General features: G+C 45.0%; 1 protein-coding gene across 2 annotated transcripts in view; it reads left to right on the plus strand.

Moving 5' to 3' along the window:
* The window catches only part of MINDY3 (MINDY lysine 48 deubiquitinase 3), a 394770-nt gene that overhangs the window by 212594 nt on the left and 158920 nt on the right, over nucleotides 1–23256 (plus strand). The window lies entirely within an intron of this gene.

Genomic DNA, 23256 nt, shown 5'->3' on the forward strand with positions numbered 1-23256 from the left:
ATGATCTCTTTTTACCATCTGTTTCAAGTTTCTTTTAAAAGATGATGTTTGACTATTAGGATTCAAATGATTCGTTCAATGGAATGTGCATGTGTGTTTATTTTTAGGTTATTTTGGGGGGAGGGGGGTTCCTGGAGTGAAGTGGTGTGATTGTTGTCACATCCTCTGCATATTTTATCGTCCGTATGTAGAGCATATTGCCTGTAACTTTGCTACACATAATCTGATTTCATATACACAAATTTTAGCTACAGGGGTTTGGCTTGCAGATTAATCTGTAGCTTATTCCTAGGCTTTTAAAAAACTGAAATTTTGGAAGTGCTCGGCCCATATAGACGCTATGTCAGTGATCTTGATATCTTCTCTTTCAAAATAAATTTAAATTCTTAAAAAGAGCAGAAAAGTTCATCTTACTATTGTTACAAGAAAAGAAAATATTTCTCTATTTTATAGCCATGCATTGTGACTTTAGGTTACCCGGAGGAAGGAATTAATTTAACTAGGAAAATAAGCAACCTTGATGCAAAGGGCTTGGTCCTTCTTGTAATCAGCTAGTTTTGCTTATGCTATCTGCAAAACATCTCACTGATATGTTGAAACATGAGCTGTATTAAGCCTTGTGTCTATCATGCAGATAAAACCACTAATATTATTTGAGGGCTCTTCTGATGTCTTAAGTCAACATTAGTGTATTTCTGGATGCTTTTGAATCCTAACCCAAATACTCAATAAATAATACAATGGCTGAATAGATGTTACTTGGATTGATTTTAATTTTATTTGATGATCCAGATGGTACTCTAACATTTTCCTGTTCACCTAGTCTTAACAGAGGTCCCTGTTTTTCCTGAAAGATTCTCTATCTTAAGGATGGTTCATGGCAGGCATCTCTCAATAAGCAACTTACTATTGTCATTAAGAGAACTTTTACTTGCTTCAATTGCTGCAATCTGTTCTGCAGATTCTAGATGTCTCAGCACTTTGAACATTAGCTCACTTTTTAGATCAGACTACTGTAATATTCTTAATCATTTATTAAATGTATCTCATGTTAAGCACATACAGTTGGTTCAGAACACTACCATTAAACTTTTTGGACAAATCATGTTAGCCCCCCAGCTAAAAGAGCAGCTACTACAGGATCCCCATCAAAAATCTTCACATTGATACTTTGGATTTTTAATCAAGAATTCCACCAGTCCTTATCAGAACTCTCATTCCGTATGGGTAAATCAAAAAGTAAAGGGCAAATACATTTAATGTCTTTAATAGAAGTAACTGTGAGCAATTGAACATATTATTTTTCCACAGTCCCCATGCAAAATGATACATTTGTTGTATCGTTCAACTAGCTTCTGCATTCCTGCAGAGAAGTTTTCCGGTGACTTCCAATGCCAGGTGAGCACCGCTTCCTTTACTCAATTATCAGAGGTGAATCTGTGACCTCGCAGCATCTCCTTCAATGGACTGAAGATGTGAAAATTGCTAAGCACCAGATCCAGGCTGAAAAGGAGGATGTGGAAGATGTTTGATCCCAAGCTGTTTCACTGACTCTTCTGTCCCTTTGCTGTATGAGGATGTGCATTGTCATGGTGCAGCAAGACTGTTTTGGACAACTTTCATCTTGTTTTGTTGCGAATTTCAGGATTAAGTTCATTTTGCAGCAATGCACAGTAATTTTCACTTTGTCCGAGTGCTTGGAAATGTTCCAGAATAGGCCCCTTTATGTCCCCAAAAAAGGTTAACATGATTTTCTTGGAGGAGGAGGGCTGACATTTGAATTTCACCTTTCCTGGAGAAGATGGATATCTCCACTCCATGCTTTGTCTTTTGCTCTCCAGTACCCATCTCTCATCACCGGTGACAATTCTCTCCAGAACATAATAGCCTTACTGGGCCAGACCAGTGGTCCATCAAGCCCAGTAGCTCGTTCTCAAGGTGGCCAATCCAGGTCACTAGTACCTGGCCAAAACCCAAGGAGTAGCAATATTCCATGCTACCGATAAAGGGTAACCAGTGGCTTCCTCCATGGCTTTCTCAATAACAGATTATGGACAGTTCCTCCAGGAACTTGTCCAAACCTTTCTTAAAACCAACTACGCTATCCGCTCTTACCATATCCTCTGTCAACGTGTTCCAGAGCTTAACTATTTTCTGAGTGAAAAAAATGTCCTTCTATTGGTTTTAAAAATATTTCCCTGTAACTTCATTGAGTGTCCCCTAGTCTTTGTACCAGTTCTACTCCACTCAGGATTTTGTAGATTTCAATCATATCTCTCCTCAGCCGTCTCTTTTCCAAGCTGAAGAGCCTTAACCGTTTTAGTCTTTCCTCATACGAAAGGAGTTCCATCTCCTTTACCATCTTGGTCGCTCTTCTTTTAACCTTTTCTAGTACCACTATATATTTCTTGAGATAAGGAGACCAGAATTGAACGCAATACTCCAGATGAGGTTGCACCATGGAGCAATACGGGACATTATAACATTCTTATTCTTGCTAACCATCCCTTTTTTAATAATTGCTATCATCCTGTTTGCTTTTTTGGCTGCTGCCACACATTGGGTGTAAGGTTTCATCGTATTGTCTACAATGATACCCAGATCCTTTTCTTGGGCGTTAATCCCCAAGGTGGACCCTATCATCCGGTAACTGTGATTCAGGTTATTCTTCCCAATGTGCATCACTTTGCATTTGTCCACATTAAATTTCATTTGCCACTTGGATGCCCAGTCTTCCAATTTACTAAGGTCTGCCTGCAGTTTTTCATAATCTGCATGCATTTTAACAACTTTGAATAGTTTAGAATCATCTGCAAATTTAATTACCTCACTCGTTCCAATTTCCAGGTCATTTATGAATAAGTTAAATAGCACTGGTCCTAGTACAGACCCTTATGACATAAGAACATAAGAATTGCCATCTCTGGATCAGACCCTGAGTCCATAAAGTCCGGTGATCCGCACATGCGGAGGCCCTGCCAGGTGTACCCTCTGGCATAGTTTTAGTCCCTATATCACTGTATGCTTCTCAAAGGAGATGTGTATCTAATTTACCCTTACCTGTATCACTCTATGCCACTCTTAAGGAGATGCAAGTACAAATTTAAGTCACCTCCTTCACATTAGTCTAGTATCCAAGAAATATACCTGACTGACCAATGTATTTACTCATTTCATTTCTTTAGGGCTTCAGACATGCCAAACGTTGTTCGTTAATACTTTCACGAAACAACCAAAACTTTTTATATGGTTGGCTATGGCTGTGGCTTCTTCATTTGCCCATATAGTTTTTTATACATTTATGAATATCATTTAAATAATTTTTTTAATAGTTTTTTTACTTTTCTTTTATAGAAAATGCTTTACAATAAATATTTGTAAAAGTAACTTAGCTTAATGCATTCTCCTTAGTTGGATCGGGTCGGGGCTTGTCACATCGACATGTTTCGCCTTAACGGCTTTTTCAAGATATCAACCCCTGCATAGATGAAAGAAGACATTACCCAAGAATCCTCCATTTATTATCCCTTAAGGGAGCTCCTCTAGTTGAACACTGGGTTTCTTTAGGACATGCACGGATATTAAATGGCGTATCATATTACATATAAAGGAAGGGTGGGAGGGAGGAAATTATAAACGTAGGCTAAACTGGTTAGAGCAGAAGTGGATCTTTAAATTAAATACGGTGGTGCCGGAGGGTCTAAATCAAGAAGTGGAGTGGACTTCGTTAATATAATGGTGCTCCCTGATTCGTTAGTGGTGAGATGAGGTCATTATAGGAGGTTGGTACTTAAACTAGAAAAAAAGACGCCGCGGCCATCTTGGATAGATCAAAAAGCAGCAAATATCGGGATGGTCTGTTAAAAAGAATAATAAGGTGAGCATATAGTTTTGAAAAAAGCTACTTACTATATGGTCCCCTTAAGGGATAATAAATGGAGGATTCTTGGGTAATGTCTTCTTTCATCTATGCAGGGGTTGATATCTTGAAAAAGCCGTTAAGGCGAAACATGTCGATGTGACAAGCCCCGACCCGATCCAACTAAGGAGAATGCATTAAGCTAAGTTACTTTTACAAATATTTATTGTAAAGCATTTTCTATAAAAGAAAAGTAAAAAAACTATTTAAAAAATTATTTAAATGATATTCATAAATGTATAAAAAACTATATGGGCAAATGAAGAAGCCACAGCCATAGCCAACCATATAAAAAGTTTTGGTTGTTTCGTGAAAGTATTAACGAACAACGTTTGGCATGTCTGAAGCCCTAAAGAAATGAAATGAGTAAATACATTGGTCAGTCATAACTCTTAAGGAGATGTGCATCTAGCTTACCCTTAAATCCTAGAACGGTGGATTCTGCAATTACTTCCCCTGGGAGAGCATTCCAGGTATCCACCACTCACTGTGTGAAACAGAACTTCCTGATATTCTTCTTGGACCTGTCCCCCCTCAGCTTTAGTCTATGTCCTCTTGTCTGTGTCACATTGGACATTGTAAATAACTGCTTTCCCTGCTCCATTTTGTCGAATCCTTTCAGTATTTTAAAAGTCTCGATCAGATCCCCTCGTAGTCTCCTCTTCTCAAGGGAGAACAACCCCAGTCTCCTAAGTCGTTCCTCGTAGTCCAGGTTCTCCATACCTTTCACTAGCTTCGTTGCTCGTCTCTGCACCCTCTCTAGCAGTTTTATATCCTTCTTTAGGTATGGAGACCACTGTTTACTCTCCTCCATTGAGAAAAATGACCATGGAAAATAATTATTTCATCTTTGAATAATGTTTTACCAGCAGCGTTCAGGAGTGGCGAAGGAGGCTTCTTTCGCCCCCTCTGGGGCCAATTTATTCATGGCAGCCTTCGAGGATCAATTTATTCACTCTTCTCCTTATACGCAGAAGATGTTGTGGTGGGCTCAGTTCATTGATGATATTTTTTGTGTAAGGACCAGGTCTTTGAGTGAATTGGAGGATTTTAAAAGGTATATTAACATCTGTCATCCAGCACTGAAGTTTGAAGTAACATGCAGTCCCACCCATGTTCATTTTTTGGATGTGTCCATCTGGATTGAGAGTGGTCGAATTTTTATTACTGTATACACGAAGAAAATGGATAGGAATTCTCTTTTGAATTTTCAAAGTATGCATCCCTTTCCAATGAAGAACAGCATCCTGTATGCTCGGTTTTTGAAATATTGCCGCATTTGCAGCACTAACCAGGAGTTCTTAACACGAGCTGAGGGGCTCAAGGTGAAATTTGAGGAACGTGGGTATCCTAAGCCTCTGGTTAATAAAGCTGTTAAGCGTGCATTTTTGAACCCCAAGGGAGCAGTTGCTGCAGTATAATGCTACACAACAACAGGATGAGGTGATGACTTTTGTTCTAAAATTTACTAATCAATTCAAGCAGATTCAGAGAATTGTTCAATGTCACCTGAACATTTTGCGGGTCTACCCCTGCTTTGTAGACACCCGGTTTCTGTTTGCCTTCAAGAGATATGCTAATCTCTCTGATGATCTACTGAGCCCTAATGAATTGAAACCTCTTGAAGGCGATGTCCCTGTTGCTCCAGGTGGGCATTTGAGATGTGGCAGATGCACGATGTGTCAAGTAATGATTTGTGCATCCAAAAATTATGCAGTCATTTCCCTTTAAGTAGCACTTCATGTTTGACAATTGGGGTGGTGTATGTGATCCAATGCCCCTGTGGACTCCTGTATGTGGGGCAGACATCTAGAATCTTTAAGATTTGACTGCTGGAACATCGATCTTGCCTGTTCACAAAGCGGATGGATGAACACTGCATTAACTTTAAACATTACTTTTTTTGTTTAAAATGCTGTGTATTGGAACATTGCCCTAAACCTGTCAGAAGAGAGGATTGGCGACGTCTGCTTCGCCAGAAGGAACAACGGTGGATTTTTCACCTGCAAACTGTGGAGTCGGGTAGCTTGAATGCTTGGGTGGCATGGGCTGGCTTTTTTTGAACTTTTATTTTTTTGACATTCTATTATGTTTGCTCTCTGAACTGCTTCTGTGTTGTTTATTGGCTGCACTGAGATGTGGGTGGATCCATCTTTTCCTTCCATTTGCTACGTTCTGATGTGGGCGGAGTTTCTTCAGCATTTTTCTATTTGCAGTTGCTGGCGAACTTTATATTTTTTGAATGTAGTTTTGCAAGACTCCTGACGCAGCGTCGGCAAAACACGAAAGCTCCCTGTTAGGTCCTGCAGTGAAGATGCCTATTTAAGTTTTGCGTGTCCTGCATGTGCACTTTTTTGTTTGGGGATCTCAGCACAAGAGGTATGAGATGATCAGCAGCTAAATATCTCCTCTTTTGCTCTTCATGCGCTCTGTTGGAACTGTGCCTGTATGAGGTTATTGAACTTGCTCTGCAATCTTTGAGAAGTTGTGATTCTACAGTCCCTAAGTGGGGGGTTGCTACTGCCGACACATGATTCAGTGACTATTTTTGATATGATTTATGAAAGTGGAGCCTTTTTGTGAGAAAGTGGAGTTTTTAGAGCCCATGAAGCCGAATTGAGGCTTTCTCCACTTTCCTTTCTTTTTCCTTTCTTTTGCTCTTCTTTGTATGAATCCTTATTCTTGAGTGTGTGGTGTGTGAGTGTGGTAGTATGGTTCCTCCAAATGTGATATAGTTTACTGTAGTATCCTGTGGAGTTGCAGGGGGTTCTATATAATCTGCTTATTTATAGATTATGAGTTTTTGTTTGGCGATTATTGTGACAGTGAAGGCCCTGTCACTGGTTCAAAATCTGCTTTAAACCCTGCCACTAAAGCAAATGTACCTATTCCTAAGCCAAGGAAGCTGACCATTAACTCTGTTCCCAGTGCTAAAATCAAACAGGCAGGGCAGAACAGAGAAGGGATGGCAGAAAAGAACAGAATACCTGTTCCAAGTCACTATAATCCCTTTTATAAACCATCTATTAATTCTCCGGTTAAACCTCTGGCCAGGCAATCTGACACAGCAAGGGTTAAGGAAAAGGGTGGAGCTGACAGGAAGAATGTGGTTAGAGCACCAGTGAAAGTTCCACAGCAGGATAAATCAAGGCCAGCTGAGAACACACATAGGCAATCAGGAACCTTGAGGGAAGGACGTTACTCACAGAAGAGGGAACTGAAGGCTAGAAGCTCTGTCTTACTGCCTTCTGCTAAAAAAACCTCCTGTCCCACAGCACTGCAATGCTGACAATACTTTGTTTTCCAAACAGAGGCTAACTGGAAGGGAAAAGTTATTTGAGCAGGGCTGGCCAAATGCTGCTTCAGAGGATAGCTTGTATCGAGCTTCAGAGAGTGAGGAGTCTCTTATGGAAGTAGAGGGATATATCTCTGAGGGAAATGAAATGGACTGCAGCCCAGAAGCCCTAGATTATATGTCTGAATGCAGTATGAGTCAATAAGGTACTGTGTGGGGGGAAGGGAATTTATTTATTTATTCATTCATTCAATTTTCTATACCGTTCTCACAGAGGAGCTTAGAACGGTTTACATGCATTTATTCAGGTACTCAAGCAGTTTTCCTTCTCTGTCCCGGCAGGCTCACAATCTAACATACCTGGGGCAAAGGGGGGGAGGATTAAGTGATTTGCCCAGGAATGAGTTTGTTCTGTAACAATGGTCTAAAGCAGTGTTATCCCAGGACAAGCAGGCATGATATTCTCACATGTGGGTGACGTCATCTAAGGAGCCCCGATGCGGAAGCATTTTCAAGCAAACTTGATTGAAGATTTAAGTTTGCTCTGCTGCTCCACGCATGCGTGCCTTCCTGCTCCACTAGGGGGTGCATCCCCTCGTGGTCTCCAGTTCAAAATTTTCCGCTGAGCCTAGAAATCGTGTTTTTTCAGGCTCTGCCCCAACTGCCTTCTAGCACCGCGATTTTTCTTGTTTTTCATCGTTTAAGTCGCTGTGCGCGAAATTTTTTCTTCTTAAACTTGATTCCTGCTTCGTTTGACCGACCCGGAGGCTTCCGGGTCCCCGTGACCGCGTGGCTACTCGAGCCGCGGCCACCTTCGATTCTATGTCCCGGCCTTTGACCGGCTTTAAAAAGTGCACCCGGTGCGAGCGGCTTCTTTCCATCACAGACCCGCATCGCCGGTGCATCCTCTGCCTGGGGGCCGCTCATCCAACCGACTCCTGTCCCCAGTGCGCTACTTTCCAGAACCAGGCCCTCCGTCGAAGGAAAGCCCGCATGGCGGATCTTTTCGCCCCAGACCAACCCTCTACCTCGGCCTCGAGGTCGGCCCCGGCCTCGGCCCCGGCCTTGACCTCGGCCCCGAATACCTTGGCATCGCCTCGAGACTCGACTCCGAAGTCCTCAGGACAACAGAAAGCCTCGGCTCCGGGTAAGTCCCCTTTTCCCTCTTCAGGTTCTGTACCAGCGAAGAAACCAACCTCGGGGACACCGGCGACGCATGGCGGAAGTCCCATGCTTACAGCCCCGACGAAGCCCTCCAAGCCTTCGGGCCGTGCCTCCACCACACGGGAATACTCTGATACGAGGTCGCCCCCGGTGGAGTGCACCGAGGCAGGGGACATGCCTTCGATGCTGTCCGTGCCCGTCTTCCAGGACTTACTCCGAGCAATGATCTCGTCGGAGCTGTCCGCTGCAATGGCCCATCTACAACCGGCCTCTGCCTCGACCTCGACCCCGCATGTGCCAGACCAGCCTGAGCCTCGCGTTGAGCCACCTCGGGGAAAAGTGCGCAAACTTCGCCGCATCTCATCCTCCTCGGACTCCTCACCGAGGCACCCGAGGCGCTCTACCTCCACAGACCGCCACAGGGCAAAACGTCGGGCTAAACCAACAGAAACCTCGAACTGCCGTACCTCTAAGAAGGCCCGGGGTTCCCCCACTCTACGAGGCCGTTCACCTACACCTCGTACGGGACCGCTGAGGGTGGCAGAGCTATTACTCTCCAACCTACGCATCCTCCGAACTCCCCCTCGGACCGGGGCTCCGATCCGAGGTTTCGGGCTTTCACCAAGGGAGTCCGGGTCGAGGTCACCGATTCGACATCGATCGGTACCCCGAACCCCGGCATCGTCTCCGAGGGGCTCCTCGAGACGTCGGAGATCCACGACCCCGGAACACTTTCACAGTGCTTCCCCGGTCTCGGAGCTTGGATCGGAACAGGAACCTCGCTACTCGAGGGAAGCCTCCCCTTCCTTCTCCACCCAACGGAGATCTCGTTCACCGACCCCGCACGGGGCCTCGGAAACATCCCGACCATCCTTCTCACGCTTTGTCCAGGACATGGGCCACGCTTTGAATTTAGACCTCCAGTCCGACTCCAGATACTCTAAAGAGTACCTAGCGGAACTGGATATGCCATCACTGCCCAGAGAGTCCCTTCGTTTACCGCCTAACCCGATACTCCAACAGGCTCTCTTCAGGAACCTGGAGACCCCCTATATGGTCACAGCCGTGCCCTCCAAAATGGAGGCCAAGTACCGTACAGTACCCTTTCCGGGATTTGAACAACCACAGCTCTCTCACCAGTCGCTGTTAGTAGAATTCTCCTTAAAAAAGGCTCACCCCTCCCGGGTCTCAGCGGCGGTCCCCCCAGGCCGAGAAGGCAGAACCCTAGACAAGTTCGGCAGGAGACTATATCAAAATGCGATGATGGCCTCTAGGGTGCAAAGCTACACTTTCACCTTCACATCCTACCTCAAACACCTCATTGGACTACTGAGAGCCTTTGAGACTGACCTACCTGCCTCCTGCCAAGGAGCCTTTAGCCTGCTTTTGGAATCCCTCTCCAACCTACGCCTCCATCTATTCCACGCGGCCTACGATAGCTTCGAACTCTCTTCCAGATAGGCAGCCTTTGCTATCGCCATGCGCTGACTAGCTTGGCTACGCCTGGTCGACATGGACCCCAACTTACAGGACCGGTTGGCTAACCTCCCCTGCGTGGGAAAAGAACTGTTCGATGACACTATCGAGGCGGCTACAAAACGCCTCTCCGAACACGAACGCTCGTTTGCCTCCCTCGTCCGACAAAAGCCCAAACCGCCCGCGTCCAGGCCGTATAGGGCCCCTCCGCGCCGCTACCCACAAAAATCCACTCCTGCCTTCTCGCGGCCTCCACCCAGGCGTCCGCAAGCCCACCACCGGGCCATGCCCAAATCCCAACCGCCTGCGACTACCAAACCATCCCCGTCCTTTTGACGGGATGCGCGGAAGGGGGCGGGCCCCCTCCGCCATAGTCCCAGGCCTCCTTCCCATCGGGGGTCGCCTCAAAGCCTTTTACCCTCGCTGGGAACAAGTCACGTCGGACGCATGGGTCCTTGGCGTGATCTCATCAGGATGCTCTCTCAACTTTCGGACCATTCCTCCGGACAACCCCCCAAGGAATTGCCCTCCCAACCGGACGCAGCTACCCCTACTCCTCTCCGAAGCTCGAGACCTGCTTCGCCTGAGAGCAGTGGAGGAGGTTCCCCCCGACCAACGGGGGAAGGGCTTCTACTCCCGTTACTTCTTGGTACCGAAAAAAACGGGAGACTTACGCCCAATACTAGACTTGAGACACCTCAACAAATTCCTGATACGGGAAAAATTTCGGATGCTTTCCCTACCGACCCTCTACCCCCTGATCGACGAGGGCGACTGGCTCTGCTCCCTCGATCTGAAGGAGGCGTACACACATGTCCCAGTGCACCCCGCTCACCGCAAGTTCTTGCGTTTTCAGGTAGGGGACTGGCACCTACAATATCGTGTCCTCCCCTTCGGCCTAGCATCGTCACCTCGGGTCTTCACCAAGTGCCTCGTGGTGGTCGCAGCAACCTTACGCTCCCAGGGCCTCCAGGTATTCCCCAACCTGGACGACTGGCTGATCAAAGCCCCGTCCAGGGAAGCGGTTATCTCAGCGACCCAACAGACTATTACCTACCTACAAAGTCTAGGGTTCAAGATAAACTTCCCAAAATCCCTCCCAGTCCCTACAGTTCATCGGGGCCACGCTGGACACGGTTCGCCTCCGTTCCTTCCTCCCCCCTCCGCGTCTAGAGGCGTTAGTAAGTCTGAGTCGAAGGTTTTCCTTGCTGACCTCGGTATCAGCTCGGCAGATGATGACTCTTCTGGGCCACATGGCCTCCACCGTCCACGTCACACCCTTCGCCCGCCTCCATCTGAGAATTCCTCAATGGACCCTGGCCTCTCAATGGCATCAAGACCGGGACCCGATCGACCGCCCCGTGACAGTGACGCCTTCTTTGCAACGATCGCTCCGCTGGTGGGCCGACTCTTCAAATCTTTCCAAAGGTTTGCTCTTCCTCACCCCACCCCACAGCAAGATACTCACCACGGACTCGTCGGAGTACGCTTGGGGAGCCCATCTGGACGGCCTACGCACTCAAGGGATGTGGTCAGCAGAAGACCGTCGCTGCCACATCAACATGCTAGAGCTTCGGGCCATCTATCTCGCAGCTGTAGCTTTTCAACATCTGCTCCACGACCGAGTGGTTCTCATCCGAACCGACAACCAGGTAGCAATGTACTACGTAAACAAACAAGGGGGAATAGGGTCTTGGTCCCTTTGCCGGGAAGCCCTGCGCCTCTGGAAATGGGCAATCTCCAACAACACCTTCCTTCGAGCGGTGTACATACAAGGAGAACAAAACTGTCTGGCGGACAGACTCAGCCGCCTCCTCCAGCCACACGAGTGGTCACTGCACTCTCAGATCCTACGACAGATGTTCGAAAAGTGGGGGACGCCTCAAATAGATCTATTCGCATCCCCCCACAACCACAAGCTGCCTCTCTTCTGCTCCCGGATGTACCTCCCGGACCGGCTCGAGGCCGACGCCTTCCTCCTCGACTGGGAGGGAAGGTTCCTGTACGCGTTCCCGCCGTTTCCTCTGATACTGCGGACGCTTGTCCACCTGAAAACAGTACAAGCCACCCTGATCCTGATTGCCCCTCGCTGGCCACGCCAGCCTTGGTTTTCCCTTCTACTTCAACTCTGTGTCAGAGATCCACTGCCTCTGCCTCTGTTTTCCTCTCTACTATCACAGGGTCAGGGTTCGCTGTTACATCCCAATCTTCAATCTCTTCATCTGAATGCTTGGTTTCTCTCCCCCTGACTGCTCTTCCCGTGTCTCAATCAGTCAAGGAGATATTGGAGGCCTCTAGAAAGACCTCGACAAGAACCTGCTACTCCCAAAAGTGGACCAGATTCTCAACCTGGTGCTCCTCCCACAGCCAGGACCCAGTGTCGGTCCCCGTCCCTCTGGTCCTTGACTATTTACTTCAATTATCTCATTCCGGCCTAAAGACCAACTCCATTCGAGTACACCTCAGTGCGATTGCGGCCTTTCATCAGCCCCTGGAAGGGAAAGCCCTCTCGCTCCATCCCTTAGTCTCTCGCTTCATGAAGGGTCTTCTGAATGTCCACCCTCCTCTCAAACCTCCCCCGGTGGTTTGGGACCTCAACGTGGTTCTGGCTCAACTAATGAAACCTCCATTTGAGCTCCTAGACAAATGCCATCCAAAATTCCTCACTTGGAAGGTGATTTTCCTGCTCGCACTCACTTCCGCCCGGCGGGTTAGTGAGTTACAAGCTCTGGTAGCGGATCCACCCTTCACGGTATTCCATCACGACAAGGTGGTACTCCGCACCCATCCAAAGTTCTTGCCTAAAGTAGTGTCTGATTTTCACCTCAATCAGTCCATTGTCTTGCCTGTTTTTTTTCCCAAGCCCCACTCTCACCCCGGAGAAGTGGCACTCCATACTCTTGACTGTAAGAGAGCGTTGGCCTTTTACCTCCAACGTACTCAGTCACACCGGAAAGTCCCACAATTGTTTTTGTCCTTCGACTCAAACCGGTTAGGTCACCCAGTCTCCAAGCGCACCTTGTCCAACTGGTTGGCCGACTGCATCTCCTTCTGCTACGCTCAGGCTGGTCTCACGCTGCATGGTCGAGTAACGGGACACAAGGTCCGAGCGATGGCAGCCTCCGTAGCGTTCCTCAGGTCCACACCTATTGAGGAAATCTGCAAGGCTGCCACGTGGTCTTCGGTTCATACCTTCACCTCCCACTACTGTCTGGACTCACTGTCCAGGAGCGATGGCCGGTTCGGCCAATCGGTTTTATGAAATCTATTTGCTTAAATTGCCAACTTCCCTCCATCCCTTTTCAGTTAGCTTGGAGGTCACCCACATGTGAGAATATCATGCCTGCTTGTCCTGGGATAAAGCACAGTTACTTACCGTAACAGGTGTTATCCAGGGACAGCAGGCATATATTCTCACAACCCGCCCACCTCCCCGAGGTTGGCTTCTTTGCTAGTTAAGTGAACTGGAGACCACGAGGGGATGCACCCCCTAGTGGAGCAGAAAGGCACGCATGCGTGGAGCAGCAGAGCAAACTTAAATCTTCAATCAAGTTTGCTTGAAAATGCTTCCGCATCGGGGCTCCGTAGATGACGTCACCCACATGTGAGAATATATGCCTGCTGTCCCTGGATAACACCTGTTACGGTAAGTAACTGTGCTTTCTTCAACCTTTTCACACCTATGGACCGGGTGTTATTGCCTGTGGGAAAAGCCGATCCTAGGGCTTTTGTCCAACAGTTTTCTACTGATTTTGTTTGACACCATCCTAACCTTTTTGATCTAGATACACAATTGCAACTGAAAAACACGATGGCAGATAAAGGTCAAATGGCCCATCTGCAGCATTCACTATCTCCTCATCTTCCTTTGAGATCCCATATGTCTGTCCCACACTTTTTTGAATTTAGATGCAATCTTTGTCTCCACACGTCTGCCAGGAGACTATTCCAAGCATCTACCACCATTTCTGTAAAAAAGCATTTCCATAGATTACTCCTCAGTCTGTCACCTCTTAACTTCATCCTATGCCCTCTCATTCCGGAGCTTTCTTTCAAATGAAAGACTCGCCTCATGCACATTTATGCCACACAGGTATTTAAGTACAAAACTTAAAATGTCATATCAAAAAATCCATACCATTCAAAGTGCAAAATAATGCTTGTCAATAAATATTTTTATCTTCTAAACCTCAGGGTCTTCAGTATGTCAGCTGAGTCATAAGATCCAAACTGACTGAACTCTTCATTAGTCCCGTTGGTTAATTTGACTTTTTTTCCTTTTATCTTATTATTTGTTTTCTACTTCATTTTTATCAATGATTCATTATTTGATAGAAAATACTTAGCTTGCTAAGCAGCAACACTTCTCCGACAGAGTACCCATTTCAACCCTTTCTTCAGGGAGCAAGTGAGCTCTTAAAGCAAGAAGCTGCAAAGCTGAGAAGGTAAAAAAAACCACATTAATATCGTACAAGCAGAAAATTTAAAAACTATTACGTTATCATTATATCCTGGTGACTATATCATCTTTTCTCTCTTTCCTGTACTATTTAGCGTTTTGGATAGTATCAATAGTTCTGAGTCTTTAATTTACAGAAAATTTAACTTTTGAAAGATAAAAATGGGACACTCACCGTATGAATGCTGCCTAAAACATCTCATTCAAGTTTGCCATTAAACATAGCCGCGGCGTCTTTCCCTATTAATGGGAATAGAACGCCCGCCCATTACATAAGAACTTAAACATCTCTTGTTATATCTCCCCTCTCCCACCTTTCCTCCAAAGTATATACTGTATATTGAGATCTTTGTTTGTCCCCATACACCTTATGATGACCACTGACCTTTTTAGTAGCCATCCTCTGAACCGACTCTATCCTGTTTATATCTTTGTGAAGATTTTAGTGCATTTCAAAATTCTGAATTATTCCCTGGTCTAAAGGCTCTAGCTTGGAGGGTTGTGTTACTAGGTAAGTGGATCACCTGAATCAGCCTGTCATTTGACACCAGAAGTTTGGATGGAGAATGTGCCAGGCAGTTCAGAATTAACAACGCTTTGGTTTGAAGTATCTTTCTCCCACAGAAATTTTTGACAGGACAGACTAAAATGCTTATGGAACCAATTTTTGAGGATGCTTCTTGTCATCCAAGCATTTTTGCTGCTCTCATATATAACTGGCAATTTAGTTTTATTCAAGTGCTTACAGCAGCAAGGGTTACTGAACTGGCCAATTAGAAATGGCACCGGTTTATGACTGGGCAGTCTTTTTACAACAGAATATGAGAGAATCGCTGAAAAGTTCTCGGCCCAACCAAGAAGAGAATGATGTGGAACCATAAAACTTATAAGTTATTCCATATGTTCGCACCCCAACAGACTATCTTTGTTTTGTTTGGTTGAATGGCCAATAAAATTAAATTCATTGGTTACAATGAATGGATGGAAATGTAATATTATGCCAGTTTGAAAGCCAAGCTTTGAACTTTAGTATAGCATTGAACCAGATTGTCTTTATTGGTTTTCCTCTCCCTCGGTTACATATTTTAGTTCAACTATTTGGCTATTTGAAAAATTTAGTTACAGCATAGAAATTGATCATAATGATGAGACAGAAAAATCAGGATGTAGGAATCAGCTAAGGGTAATAAACAAGAATAAATTAGCAAATGCCACAATTACCTCAATATATGCTACATTTTCTAAATGTTTGCATAATTTCTTTTATCCCAGGACAAGCAGGCAGCATATTCTCACATATGGGTGACGTCACTGACGGTGCCCCGGTACTGACCTCTTTAAAAGTGCATCTCCACTTTAAGTCTTTGGAAAGTTTGGGATAGCCCACACCACGCATGCATGAGTGCCTTCCGGCCCGACGTAGGCATGCGATCCGCAGTTTCTTAGTTTCCGTGGAGCTAAGAAGATGCGTTTTTCAACGTCTGTTGAAACTTTTTTATTCGCTACCTTCCCGCTCTCGCGGATTTGTGACTTTTATTCATATCTTTTGTTTTCTTTCTTTTGATGTCTCAAAAAAAAAAAAATGAAACCATTTTTGTTTTTTCTTTGTCAGGGATTTGGCCCAGCAGGTCATGTTCGGCCACCTTGGCTTCTGACTTTAACTTAGCAGAGTCTGTCTTCCCATCGATGTCCTGGCCGCAAACGGGTTTTAAAAAGTGCGGATGTTGTGCTTGGCCCATCTCAGTCACTGACCTACATCGCTGGTGCCTCCAGTGCTTGGGACCTGAGCACCGTCCAGAAACATGCTCTCGGTGTTCATCTCTTCAGAAAAGAACTTTAAAGAACCGCCTGATCCAACAAAAGTTGCTCTTCAGCGTTGCAATGGAGGAAGACTCGACACCACTACTGACGTCGGTACCACACCAATTGATGCCACCAGAACCATCGTCGTTGTTGCAGCCTATAGTGGGTAAGCCGGCTAAGAAGCCTTCCCCCACCCCATCTGGGCCTCAGGTCAAAGCAACAGTGATTCAAGTCCTGCCGACATCGAAGAGGCCTAAGAATTGCTCTGCTCCGATCTCAGTGAGTGTCTCAACATCGGCCTCCATTGCCGGAGCCTACCCTTAAGCAAAAGATAGATAATTTGCTTTGGGAGGAATTGGATGAGCATTTTCAAATGCTGGTGCCGACCAACTCCTGCCCATGTCGACTTCGACTCCTCCAGTGCCGGTCCAGTCTGAGCCATCGACGCCAGCAGCACCTGCACTTGAGTCACCATCAGTAGCCACAATTTCCACCAGGGACTTGGTACCGTTGACTCAACGACACCATTCCTCCTTGACACAGACATCACTTGAGTTGACTCCGGGCCAGTCTCGAAAGGCATTGCAAAAACTTAAACACCTTGAGACTTTGACCCCGACTTCTCGGCGCTGAGGGAGACTTGTTAAAGATTCGGATCTGCGGGGGAACTCTGAGCAAGATCCTCTTCTCTCTGAGGCTGAGGGCTCTTTAGATGATGACTCCTCAGCATTCATTTCAGGAGGCTCCTGTTTTCTCTGAGGTCATCTTTCTCTAAGTTTCTGCGTGAGATGTCAGAAACTTTGGCTATACCTCTTGAAGCTGACTCCAAATGTTCCAAGCAGTTCCCCTTCATGACATCTTAAGGGAAACTTTCTACAAAAATCTGGAGATGCCACTTACCATCCCTGTGGCTCCTGGCAAGCTGGATTCCTTATACAGAGTGGTACCTATTCCTGAGTTTGACAAACCCCAACTTCCACACGAGTCTCTTCTAAAGAAATCCTCGAGAGCTAGCGTATATGCCTCTGTACCTCCTGGCAGAGAGGGCAAGGCCTTGGACCGGTTTGGTAAACGTCTATACCAAAATGCCATATTGGCCAACCAGTCTGGCAACTATAATTTTCAATTTTCTTTCTACTTTAAACATTTATTGTGACAGGTTTCCACTTTTCAGAAATACCTTCCAGAACGTAAGCTTCCTGCTTTCTAACACTATATGTCTGACTTGTTCCAACTCAGAAAATACATGGTCCGTTCCACATATGATAACATTTGAACTTACCTCTCGTGCTGTGGCCATGTCAGTAGCCATGAGACATCTGGCCTGGCTTCGAGTATCTGAGCTAGATGTGAACCACCAAGACAGATTGGCCAATTCTCCTTGTCTTGGCAATGAGCTTTTTGGTCCATCCGTGGACACAGCCACTCAAAAATTGTCGGCTCATGAGACCAGATGGGACACCCTGGTCAGGCCTAAGAAGAAGCCTCCTCCTTCTCATCCTTTCCAACCAGCTTCCTCTTACCAGAGAAGATTTGCTGGTAAACCTGCAACTCTTTCTCAAGCTCAACCTAGGAGACAGAAACAGCATCCACATTAGCAACCAAAACCACAGGTTGCTCTCCAAAAACCTACACAGCCTTTTTGACGTGTTTCTTCAGAGCATAGCCATCATCAACATCCTACAGTTTTTGCCTCAGCCCATCGGAGCCCGTCTCCAGTTTTTCATCTCTCACTGGAAGCTCATAACATCAGACATTTGGGTCCTCACCATCATTCGTCACGGTTACACTCTCTATTTTCATACCCTGCCTCCAGACCATCCTCCAAGAAAGTCTGTTTTGGACCCTGCACAGTCCTCCCTTCTTTTCCAGGAGGTTCAATCCCTTCTCCTGCTGAATGCCATCGAGGAAGTTCCTCTCTCAGCAGAACCAGGGATTCTACTCCCGTTACTTCTTAGTTCCAAAGAAGACTGGAGGGGGGGGACTGCAACCCATTCTGGATCTCAAAGCTCTCAATAAATTTCTAGTAAAGGAGAACTTCAGGATGCTTTCCCTCGCCCTGCTTTATCCTCTCCTCAATCAGAATGACTCCCTAGATCTCAAGGAAGCCTACATACATATTCCAATTCATCCGGCTTCCAGAAAGTATCTTTGTTTCCAAATAAATCGCTGTCATTACCAATACAAGGTACTTCCCTTTGGCCTGGCATCTTCTCCTAGAGTCTTCACGAAGTGCCTGATTGTAGTGGCCGCATCTCTCCACACGTCTTTCCTTACCTGGATGACTGGTTGATAAAGGCTGTTTCAGCTCAGGAGGTGGTCCAAGCAACATCTCGGACCGTCTTGTTTTCTTCAGATTTTGGGATTCGAAGTCAACTTTCCCAAATCACATCTCCTTCTGACTCAACATCTTTAATTCATTGGGGGAATCCTAGATACCATTCTCATGAGAGCGTTTCTTCCTCAAGATCGCCTTCAGGCTCTCAACCGTCTGTGTCAGTAACTTCTTCCTCTACATTCCATCTCTGCCAGGCACATGATAGTTCTTCTGGACCACATGGTTTCCACTGTGCATGTCCCTCCACTGGCACAACTTCATCTTCGCACTCCTTAGTGGACCCTTGCCTCTCAGTGGACTCAAGCGACAGATCACCTCTCACAGCATATATCTGTAACATCATCTCTTCTGCAGTCGCTTCAATGGTGGATGACCTTTTCCAATCTATCCAGAGGTCTCCTTTTTCACTTACCCCCTCATCACAAGGTCATCACAATTGATGCATCCCCTTATGCTTAGGGGGTTCATATGGACGATCTACAGACCTGGAACCACTCACACGCGTAATGCCTATCTTTTTACCTACCCTTCCCCAAAAGGATGCACCTACAAAAGATTCCTCAATAGAACTCTCTCATTCCAAGCTGGCAGATGGACAGACTGCCTGACTACCCTCATCTCATTTGCCCCATCTTACTCATCCTTCAGGAAATCTCTCAAATCTTTCCTCTATGACAAATTTCTCGGAACCCCCCCCCCCTCACCAAATAACCAAATTCTACCCCTCAATCTAATACTTCCATCCTTCTTACTAACCCCTCCCCATCTTGGCACCCTCCTGTAATTGATACTGGTTGCATTTTTTCCTGTCATTCATCACCCTGTATCCTCGCGATATATGTAACTATCATTGCATAGTAAACCGCTTCAACTGCATTATACTGTCCCTTGCATTGTATCTTGCTCTATAAGTCTCTTGCACTGTATTTTCACTGTATAAATACCTCTGCTGTATATGTACAGTCTCTTGCATTGTAAATCTGCATTGTTCTTCGCTGTATAAACACCTATACTGAATATGTACAGTCCCCTGCATTGTAAACTGCTCCCAACTACATAGTACATTCCCTTGCATTGTATCTTCGCTGTGTATGTATAGTCTCTTACATTGTAAACCACTCTGAACTGTTTGTGGTATTGCGGTATACAAAAATAAAGTTATTATTATTATTATTACAGACTCAGGTTCTTTGGACTGCCAGGGAATGGAAATTTCACATCAGTTTCCTGGAACTCAGAGCAATGTATTATGCCCTCAAGGCCTTCCATCATCTTCTCTGCCCCTCAAGTCCATATCTATCAGAGTCCATCTTAGTGCTATTACAACTTTTCACATGCCAGTCGAGGGAAAACCTCTTACTGCTCATCCTTTGGTCTCCAGATTCATGAAAGGAATTTTCAATGTAAAACTACCTCTCAAGTCTCGTCCTGTCATCTGGGACCTTAATGTGGTTCTTACCTGTTTGATGAAGCTACCATTTGAACCAATGGCCACAGCTCATCTCAGGTTTCTCACCTGGTAAGTGGTCTTCCTTATTGCTCTCACCTCTGCCAGGAGGGTCAGTGAGTTACAAGCATTGGTAGCAGATCCACCCTTCACAGTTTTTCATCATGTTCTGCGCACACATCCAAAAGTTTCTACTGAAACTTGTCACTAAATTTCATCTCAATCAATTGTTCTTCCAATCTTTTTTCCTAAGCCTCATTCTCATGCAGGAGAAACCGCTTTGCATACTTTGGACTGTAAACGTGCTTTGGCCTATTACATCGACCTGACAAAGCCTCATCGTACTTCTCCCCAACTGTTCATCTCATTTGATCCAAACAAATTGGGGCATCCTGTTTCCAAGAGAACGATTTCCAATGGCTGGCTGCCTTATCTCGTTTTGTTATGCTCAGACTGGACTGGCACTGGAGAGTCATGTCACAGCCCACAAAATTAGAGCTATGGCAGCTCCTGTAGCTTTCCTATGATTTCCTCTCATTGAGGAAATCTGTAAAACTGCCACCTGATCCTCAGTTCATACATTCACTTTTCACTATTGTCTGAAGTCCTTCTCAGGTGGGATGGACACTTCGGTCAATCTGTATTGCAAAATTTATTTTCCTAAGGCCAACACTCCCACCATCCCATTCTTGTTAGCTTGGAGGTCACCCATACTTGAGAATATGCTGCCTGCTTGTCCTGGGATAAAGCACAGTTACTTACCATAGCAGGGACAGCAGGCGGATATGCTCGCAACCCACCCACCTCTCCGGGTTGGCTTCTTAGCTGGCTTATCTTAACTGAGGGATTGCGCGCCTACGTCAGGTGGGAAGGCACTTGCGCATGCGCGGTGCAGGCTATCGCGAACTTTCCAAAGACTTAAAGTGGCGATACACTTTTAAAGTGGTCCATACTGGGGCTTCTTTGGTGACGTTGCCCATACGTGAGAATATCTGTCTGCTGTCCCTGGATAACACCTGTTACGGTAACTGTGCTATTTAGTATATACTATTTTGACTTTTAGATTTCTTGTCCTTTTCTACTGCTATTTCAATTATCACTTTTGAATGGTTAGGAATTTAAAAAAAAAATCTATTACATGGCAGTATATCATGGATATTTGCTTTTAATTAATGAGCAGTACCCATATACATATATTCTTGAAGAAACATGGTTATGTAGTGTTCTTTTATTATTTTGTTTTATATCCACAAAAATATTTTTGTATTTGTAAATTCTGACATACATTTACATTATATTATAAATGTATATTAATGGTTTACTATTTTTACTTAATTAATTTTAAAATGGTACTTCACTATTTGTCTTGCTATTTTCAATTTGTTTCTACACCATTGCTATTAGATCTTACTGTTATGTTTTGTGGATTCTTACCTCTTTATAACTGTCCCTTTTCTGTAATAAAAATATTTCTACATGGCTTTTCCATGGGGTCATAGTACCCTACCTTATCACAGTTGATTGATATTTTCAGACATAGCAAAGATTTGGTATCCTCTGAAGTTTTTCCATTGTATTATGCATGGTTTGTTTTTTTTCTATAGTTCTATGAGGTGAACATACATGGCTTAGGAAATCATCATATTATTTTTATGAAAAATAGCAATGATTAATAATTTCAGGGATATTTCAATGATAATGATCCAGAATTTCTCCCAAGATGTGATAGCTGCTCTGACTCTGAAGATCAGTTTTCCATTGAAAGGTTCATCCAAATGTAAAATGGGTTAAATTGGTAATACCAGCAGTTAATATACTGAGCATCCTTTGGCTAGCATATGACAGGCAGATCTGTAGTTTCAGGGACCTGGAAATCGTATCCATCACCTCCTCAGAAATGGAGGCCTATGGCATAAAGCACAACATAAGAACAGTCATGCCAGGTCAGACAAGTTTCCAACAATGGTCAAGCCACATTACAAGTGTGGCAAAAAGTAGACTTGTACACGCTGCCTATCTGAAGAAAAAGAAGCAGTATTTTTCCTCAAATATATCTTCATGATAACGGTTTATGGATTTTTCCTCCAGGAACTTACCCAACATGTTTTTAAACTCAGCTAGGTTAGCTGCCTTTACCACATCCTCTAGCAATGATTTCCAAAACTTAATTACATACTAAGTAAAAAAACAAAAAAACCAGAAACCTTCTTTCTCTTTATTTTAAATGTGCTGTTTAGTTGCAGCACAAGTTTAGGCACCATTAGTTGCTGCAGCAGTTTCTCCTATTTTCTTTTATTGGTTTAAGGTTCTTAAATGCAAGAGCAGAATTAAGCCATCCATCTTTGAGCTAGGTGCTCTGTTCCAGTTGATCAATGAATTGATGAATTTCTGAAAGGCTTATATGTAGTACCCAGGGATGAGTTCCCGTCTATGGTGTTTGATACCTGTAGAGCCTGAGGGTAAGATTTTTTTCAGCCCCCAGAGTTGTTCCATGCCAGAGCAGTTGTGAGGTGACCCAGAAATATAGGAAAGGCTGTGAAACATCCTGGAAATCCATGCCACTATCTCCCCATAGGAGGTAGTAGGGTCTCTCTCTCTCTGTATTACTGAAGTCTCTACTTTTTGCACCTTGTCTTCTGAGTTCTTTTTAGGAGTAACAACTGTTGAATTGGCTGTTCACAAGGCCCTCGGAGCTGGAATATCCTCAGAGTTTGGAGAAAGATGGATCTTCAACAGCCAAAGGGACACCTCAAGTGACTCAATCCTGTATGTGTTTAGTTGGTGAAATTTGATGTTTAAGATATACAGTTCTTTGATTCAAACTGAGTAATTTGGTCCAGAATTCTTAGGAAAGGACATTATATTACATTAGAGATTTCTATTCCGCCATTACCTTGCAGTTCAAGGCGGATTACAAAAGAATTATAAACGGTGGGTTACAATGGAAGATCGTTTGTCATTTCTAGAGAGGTAAAGAGTAAGTCTGGTAGTTTCAGTGTGGAAAAGGAACCCGATATATAGCTATACGATGGGAGGAATGGTACTGGGGGAAGGCGACCTAGAAAAGGACTTGGGGGTATTGGTGGACAAAACAATGAAGCCGGCGGCACAATGTGCAGCGGCCTCAAAGAAAGTGAACAGAATGTTGGGCATTATCAAAAAAGGTATCACTACCTGAACGAAGGAAGTTATCCTGCCACTGTATCGGGCAATTGTGCGCCCGCATCTGGAATACTGCGTCCAATACCGGTCGCCGTACCTTAAGAAGGATATGGCAATACTCGAGAGGGTCCAGAGAAGAGCAACAAGGATGATAAAGAGCATGGAAAATCTTTCATATGCTGGAAGGCTAGAA

This window comes from Geotrypetes seraphini, chromosome 2 (genome assembly GCF_902459505.1).
Source record: "Geotrypetes seraphini chromosome 2, aGeoSer1.1, whole genome shotgun sequence".
Taxonomy (NCBI): domain Eukaryota; kingdom Metazoa; phylum Chordata; class Amphibia; order Gymnophiona; family Dermophiidae; genus Geotrypetes; species Geotrypetes seraphini.